General features: G+C 57.9%; 1 long non-coding RNA gene across 6 annotated transcripts; it reads left to right on the top strand.

The window, feature by feature from the left end:
- The first annotated feature begins 385 nt into the window (after positions 1–385).
- On the top strand, positions 386–5,327 carry LOC143393098 (uncharacterized). 6 transcript variants are annotated; one of them, XR_013155348.1, is made up of 6 exons: positions 386–506; positions 952–1,056; positions 1,266–1,828; positions 2,004–2,084; positions 2,201–2,291; positions 2,527–5,327. It is a non-coding gene; the product is annotated as an uncharacterized LOC143393098 (long non-coding RNA). The 6 variants fall into 6 exon arrangements; XR_013155347.1 differs by having other exon boundaries at positions 2,482–5,327; XR_013155346.1 differs by having other exon boundaries at positions 960–1,056; positions 2,201–5,327.
- Positions 5,328–7,680: the final 2,353 nt, after the last annotated feature.

Raw genomic sequence — 7,680 nt, 5'->3', positions numbered from 1 at the left:
TTTTTCAGCTTTTTGCAAAGCACCTCGACACTGTCAGGCAGGCCAGGCAGGTACCTGCAATCCCACCCACAGATGGGGAGACTGAGGCCAGGACCTGGTAGGACCTTTGGGGCTCCTCCTGCTGCGTGGAGCGGGAGTGGCCCTCTTGGCTGCTGACACAGAGCAGTGAGCTGGCTGCTCAGCTCTGCCCTGGACGGCAAATCCCCTCCTGGGCACTGGTGACCAGGCTGGCACTTCCTCTTCTCTCTAGGACCCAGGACAGGCAACCCGTGCAGTCACACAGGGCCTGTGCTTAGAAGAGCCCCGCCTTGGTGTGACGTTCTGCTGGCACCATCTTAAAATCCTCACGTCTCTGAGTGTGGGTTTCGTAACTGCAGCCCAGGAGGACAGCGAGTGTGTGCAACAGAGGAGACGCAAGCCAGACTCGAGGTCACTGTCCCTCGCACGCAGCCTAACAGGACACAGGGTTCTAGCCGACGTGGGACACCGAGGAGCCTCAGCCCAAGGTGAGTGTGGGGACCCCCCTCCGGGGGGCGTCTGCTCAGGCCAGAGCCTGCGTCTATGCTGAAAGGACAGGGCACAGATGGCCCGCAGCCTCGGTGGCCACGACAGTAGGCGACCTTGACTCTCCCTCCTCCTTGGGGCTGGGAGCCGGGATCCGGGTGTCACAGGCTGGCTCCTCCAGGCCTCTCGGTGACTTGCGGATGGCGTCCTCAGTGGTCCTCTGTGTGTCAGTGTCTTGAGCTGCTCTCCCCAGTAAGAGCCCTAGGGGGACGGGATCAGGGTCCACACAAAGACCTGGGTGTGGCTTGATCACCTCTTCAAAGACCCTCCTTCTGCAGCTTCCACACTCACGGGCTCAGCCAACTGCAGATCAAAAATATTCAGAAAATAGGTCTGTGTTGAGCATGGGGTCACTTTTTATTCCTCATTATTCGCTAAACAATGCAGGCCAACAGCCATTCACAGGGCACTGCACGTGTCAGCTGTTGTGTATGATCCAGAGATGGTGTGTGACCGTGGGCCTAGCTTCTAAGCAAACGCTCTGTCGTTCAGGTGAGGCAACGGGGGAAACCCTTGTACAATCCCTAGGTCCACCCTGATTCCATCTTCTCCAGACCAATAACTGCAGCAGAGATTGCCTGTGTGCTGATTGGCTTAGGAAAGGGTCACTTGTCCTGTACTGACCAATCACAGCAGGGCTTTCCAACAGATCCCTCCCCCTTGAGCTGGGGCAGGATCAGTCCTTCCAATCTGCCCCACAGAACGAGGGTCCCCTGGGAAATCTGGTGGCTGTCACAGGAAGGAGGAAGTGGGACTGGATTCCGGTGGACATTGTGAGTTCTACTTTCCTAAGCCCTTCTGTGGCCTTTGAGACTCTGCCACCACTTAGGTGAATCACACGCCTGATCCTGTGTTCAACATGGGGCTCCTCAGAAAGCCTGTGCGCCTGGCGGGGCAGGAGGTGGTGTCCGGTGGCAGTGTCCAGCCAGGCGCGGTGCCTGGGAGCAGGAGGCACTCGGTCTCACAGTCCACCTCTCCAGGCCACCCACACCCAAACCTGAGCCCCCCTCTACTTTCATGAGGTGGCGTTTTCCTTTTTCTCCCTCTGGATTCCTGGTGAAATATACGACCCTTGACCTCCTGAGTTTGGCTTGTTTCACTTAACATACTATCCCTCAGTTCCATCCACTTTCCTGCAGATGACACAATTTCCCTCTTCTTTATGGCTGAATGAAGCCACACTGTGCATGTCCACCACATTTCCTTCATCCACCCGTCACCCGTGGACACCTGGGCTGGCTCTGCTCTGGCTGCTGCAGACACGGTGAGCAGGGGTCACTGCAGCATGATGGCGTTATTCTTCAGGGTAAACCCGAGGATTGGCAGGGCTGGGCAGCGGGAGGCTCGTCTTGGCTTTTTGAGGGCCCTCCCTACTGATTTCCACGCTCCGACTCCATTCCTGCTGACTGTCACCGGTCCCCTCCTTGCTTCCTCCCCAGCCTCATGCTCTTGGTGTCTTGGTGGCTGCCGTCCTGACTGCAGTCCGTGGCTCTCGGCGTGGTTTGGGTTTGCGCTTCCTGGTGATGAAAGTCGTTGAACGTCTTTCCACGTATTTGTTGGCCATCTGTCCTTTGGAGGAGGTCTGTTGGGGTCACTTGCCCGTTATTGATTGGGTTATTTGGTCTCTGGTGTTTAGGTCTTGGAGCTCTTCCTATATTCTGGATGTCAACTCCTGTGGGGGAGTCGCTGGCCCAGACTTCCTCCCCCGCTGGCTCTCTCCCTGGCAGGTGTGTATTTACTGCCCACCATGGGTGTGGTGGCACGCGAAGCCCCTGGTCATCGGGACTTACTGCTCCCTGCTTTTCCTTCTGGGTGATTCTACCAGCCAGTCAGTCCCCGTCGGTGGCATTGGCTTCCCCGATGAGCAGAGGGGAGGAGAGGGCATATGCACAAAGGGTGGGTGTCACCTCCGAGCAGAGGCTGCGAGGCCAGGCCGCTACCCAGAGCTGCGTTGGATGACAGGCCAACGTGTTGGTGGAGCACCAGTGGTTGACACTGGCATCTGCTGCTTCAGAAAGCACCCACAGTGGTCGGAAATCACTCACCTGCCCGTGGACTGGTACAAAGCGAGAAGGGGGCTGATGTTAACTTGGAGGAGAGGTGGGCACAAGACTGCCTCGACCCCTGGCTAGGAGTACTGTCCTCAGGTGCAGGAGGCGAGGGAGGGTCTGTCTGCGCTCCCCTGCATCCTTGGGTCCCCAGGAGGGGTCTTCAGAGAGCGTCTCCTGCTGGCTGGCTGGAAGACCCCAGGTACGTCACACCTCAGGTGGGGGCTACTTTAGGGGGCTGCTGCTGCTGCATGCCCCAGACCCTGCAGAAGGGCTGGGACAGCTCTGCTCCCCAGGGCCCAGAGACGCACGCAAAGCGGTCGTGGCACCGGGGTAGCAGATGGCTTCCGGCTTTTCTGCCACCCGAGCAGATGACCAAGACCTTGGTTTGATTAAACAAAAATTCAACTATGAATTAAACTGCCCAACTATTTAAACCACTGGGAATGTGGGGCTGGATAGAGCCGCAGGAGGTTCAGGAGGGCTGTGGGAGGGTCCAGACGTGGGCGCCAGGACAGAGCACTGGGATTGAATCCCAGGTCTACTGCTCGCCAGCTCACCCTGCCCCACAGAGGGGCTGAGGCTGGGGACCCGGTCAGACGGAGGAGCTCAGGGACCCCGCGGTAGTGACTCCACTCACAGACGGGACACTAGGACTTGGCACAAGAGAACATCGCAGGTGGCTCTCCACGTCCCCACGGCTGTTTTGGAGTATTGTCAATGACACCTGACAGCAAACCAGGGCCACTCACCCTCCTCACATGTCCCACTAAACCCAGGAAGTGTGTGGTCCCAGGTCACAGCTGGGCCACAGTGGACGTCCAGCTAGAGTCAGCGCCCAGGTTCTATCCTTGAGGGATGCCAGTGTTGGGGATCTGCTTCCAACCAGAGCACATGCAAGCGCACCCAAGGCCTTCCCAGGTCTCCTCCGGGAGCCCCGCTGCCTGCAGGGAGCCAGGAGGCACACCGAGCAGGCACGTGCTGGAGTTGTCCCAGGCAACCGCCAGCACCCAGGGCCAGCCGAGCCTTGGACATCACCCGGTGCAGCCGCCTGGGGACCTCCCAGGAGCCCTGTCCTCTCCAGTCAAGCCTGGAAGAGCCAACAGTGCTGTTGCTTTAAGCCTCTGGGCCCTGAGGGGCTTGTCACTAGACAGGACGAAGTCCTGACCTGGGGCTGAGGCTGCAGCTGGGGAGGCAGGGCCGCCCTGGATCACCTCTGCCCTCTCAGAGTGGCCTCTGCTGCGGAGTCAGCTGTTGAGGGCACCCTCCGCTTTTGCACCTGCCCTGAAGCCAGCTAAGCGCCGTGTCAACACCGGACCTTCAAGGTCGAGTTGGAAGGGGGTCCGGTAACCCAGTGTTCACCCCCCAACAGCGTGTAGGAAGAGGCTGTCTCGTGGCTGTGGTGCCCCTGCAGAGTGGACACTGCCCAGAACTTGTCTTCCTCTTCCACGGCTCAGGAAAGCCTGGGCAAAGTCTTTCTGGGTCAGCGGTTTGTGACCCTGCAGGAGAGCTGAGGTTGCACAATCGCCCCGCCCACCACCCCCTGGCCGGGTCCTGCCTCCAGAGGGCTGCAGCTGCAGACAGAGGCCACGGGGTGTCCGAGGTGTCCGTTGATGCGCCTCAGAAGCCCACCCCCATTCCAAGCTTCTCTGGGTGGCTGCCGGTGTCGCTCGGGGCTTCCCTTCATCTCTGATGTCCCCGATGGAGAGGACCCAGGCCTGATGACTCCTGTCCCACGGAGCCCCGCCGGCGCTTCCGTCTCCTTCCGGTTCCCTGCTGCCTCCTCGTTCTTTCATTGAGAGCATATGTTCTGGGCGATTCTCGGGGCTGCCCTCCTGCATCTGAGGCTGTGGGTTGTTTTGCTCTGGGGCCAGCCTGTGGGACAGCCAGCAAGGTCTGCCACTGCCAGCAGCCAAAGTGACCCGGGCCCAGTAAGGCACGAAGACCCAGCACCCTCCTGCCAGCCGAATTCACCCAAAATGCCTTCCTGTCGGAGGCAGGCACCATTTGACCCCAGGTCAGCTGTGTCCTGGGGTGAGCTCTGGGCTTCCAGCCACAGCAGTGGGTCCCCGGGCTCCCCCTGTGTGGCTGTCCACCTGCAAGAGCAGCTGGACACAACGGGAAGTGGGTACTTCCTGCCAACCTCCCCCTGTCTTTACAATGCCTCGGTGGCTGGTGACCCCACGGGGTCCTTCATGTGCCATTGCGTCTGGTCTGCTGTCCCACTGAGCACGTGCAGGAGATACCTGTGGCTAAGGCAGCAAAGCACCTCAAACTGGGAAGCTAAAAGCAACAGAAATTCAGTCTCACAGCTCTAGAGGACCGAGGCGGAGGCCAGCAGGCCATGCTCCAGCCTGGCCTCCTGCCCACAGTGCGGCCGTGGTCCCCTGCAGCCTGGGTTTGCCGATGAATCACCCGACGGCACCTCTGTCCTCACAGGGCCTTGTCCTCTGAGCCTCTGTGTCTTGACCATCATTGGCGTGAGGGACTGCCTTAACTCCACTGCCTTTGCAGAGATGCCTATTTACAAATAAACTCATGGTCACAGGAACTGGATGTCACTTGGAGATATATTTGGGGGCCACCATTTGGCCCATCCCACCATGCTCTGCCCTTTCTCACATCCCTTTCCGCCTATGATTCTACTTTCTGATAGACAATTTGTTAGCTAATTTGTACCAGGGCATGAATCCTTTATCACTGCTCTAAAAAAAAAAAAAAAGGTGATAATCTTCCGGTGGTTTATCAAAGGAATCTAATCCAATTCAAGAGCCTGTTTCAACCTTTCATACGCTGGCTCCTGGCCTATGAGTCACCTCATGCTGGAATTTGTGCCCTAGACACAGGCTGCTGCTCTGGGGCTCATGATTCCTGGAAGGCACAATTGCGGTGAGTCGGCTGACACACTCACTGGGCATCTTGCAGGGCCGGAGCCTGGCCTGCCCTTGCCGGTGCAGAGAGGCCTGGGCCTTCACCTCGTGGATGTGCCCAGCCGTACTGCCCCTGGAAGCTGCACTGAGCACCTGAGCCTGGGGGTGCAGCACACGAGGAACCCCCTGGGAGGTTTGGGCTTTCTGTCCCTGTGACCTTGAGCATGGCTGGTCTTTTCAAGGTGTTTTCACCAGGGCACACAATGCTGGTTCCAGTGAATTGGAAGACGAGGTGGCCACATGGTCATCTGGGGCCCCATGGGCCCCTGAGCTTTCAGGCAAAGATGGGGGTTGTTCTATGCTGGTCGATCCTGATCTCAGGGGATTTAGTTGCTACTACAAAATGAGGGGGCAGGGGTGCTATTTCTAGAACCCCAAAGATTCTCTGGGGACTCTTCATTCTTCCATAATTAAATCACAAACAAGGGGAGAATGACCCCAAAAGGACCACTGAGGATCAGACCCTGCCGGACTGCGTGTTTGGGTGAACCCACCCGCTAAGCCGCTGAGGTCAAGAGCAGCATGAAGGGCAGGGAGCCACCGCAGCCACAGAAACAAGGACTGTGGGGACGGGCGCGTTTTCTTGCTTTGATTGGGATTGTAAAATGGATCCGTGTGTGTGTCTGTTTTTATATAGACCAACTGTCTTTCTCCTCTTTTCCTTATTCTTTACACAAATTATGTTGGAGATGTACTTTGGTTTCATCTGCAGGCAGTAGCAATTCAGATAGAACTGTGTGGTGGGCAGAGCAGGGTACCCCCAAAGATGTCCGTGTCCTCAACCCCAGAACCTGTGACTATGTGAGCCCCGCTGGTGTGTCACCACTGTGACCCAAGGGAACTCGCCCTCCTCTAAGCTGTTCGTGTCAGGTATTCTGGTCCCTCGTGTCCAAAAAGCTGACTGATACAGACAACGTTACCAAGAAGTGGGGTGGTGGGGGTTAATTCACCGACCACCTGGTTCGGAAGCCTTTGGAATCGGCTTGCAGGAGGGTTGGAAGAGTCTGGAGATGCAGGTTGGGGAAGCCCTAGAATGTTGCAAGTGGGGCAACTCATTTTGAAATCCTGCTTTGAGAAGCGAGCAGGCGTGCACCCTGCTCCCACGGCTGCCCCGGGAGTTGTTTCCCCGGGAATCCCTCCACCCAGCGCAGCCAGGCAGCGTGTGGAGGCAGCTGTGTCCGTGGCCAAGCGGCCTCGTTCCTGCCGGAGTTGGAAGCCACTCCATTCGTTCTCCTCATGGAGCTGTTCTCCAGGAATGCAAGGTTCTGGAGTTAGGGGGTCATGAAGTTTCCACTCACTTTGAGGGAGACCAGGGAGGTCAGGCAGTGTGGCCCCCCAGAGAGAAGCCTTGAGAGTGAGGCCAAAGCTGCAGTGAGGCCCCAGGAAATTATAGCTGTCAGGACATGGACTGTCCACCGGGAAGCTGCAGGCAGAGAGCAGGTTCAGCCCAACAGGAAGGCCAAGTGGGCCGTAACAGCAAGGCCACTGGGGTGGGGTACCCCAGCACTCTGGGGCTCAGATCCTGCCACCAGGTACCCCAGGTGCCGAATGCAGAGCCTCAGGACTTCACGTTTGCCCTGATGGGTTTCTGTCTTGCTCGGGCCCATTCCTCCCTTTTGGCCCTATTTCTCTCTGGTGGAATGGGTACACTTACTCTGTGCCATTGTCTGTTGGAACCCTGGAACGTGCTTTTATTTTCCCCCATGGGGGTCCATAGGTAAAAGTTGCCTTGAGTCTCACAGCAGACTTTGGGTCTGGAATCGGGGGCAACGCTGGCACTGTGAAGGCTGGGGGACTCCTGGAGATGGGCCGAGTGCACTTTGCACTGTGAGACAGACGTGAGCTTTGGGGGCCGGGGTGGAATGTTACAGTTTGGATCTGGAGTGTGTGGAAGGCCTGGTCCCCAAGGCCCCGTCCAGAACTGGAAGTTTCCAAGGGATGTTGTGCACTCACGTCTGTGACAGTGCTGTTGTCGAAGCCGGGAGGCAGGTCAGCCCCGGTGTCATTGACAGAAGGACGGGTGAACCAAGTGCTGCCCACTCACAAGGCAAAACTCTCCAGCCTCAGCAAAGGAGGACTTCTGGACCCACGCAGCCACACAGATGGACCTTGAGTTCACTGTGCCCAGTGGAAGAAGC

This window comes from Callospermophilus lateralis, chromosome 2 (assembly GCF_048772815.1).
Source record: "Callospermophilus lateralis isolate mCalLat2 chromosome 2, mCalLat2.hap1, whole genome shotgun sequence".
Classification (NCBI taxonomy): Eukaryota; Metazoa; Chordata; class Mammalia; order Rodentia; family Sciuridae; genus Callospermophilus; species Callospermophilus lateralis.
Note: the sequence above shows the minus strand (reverse complement) of the source record. Positions and strands in the feature narration are given on the sequence as shown.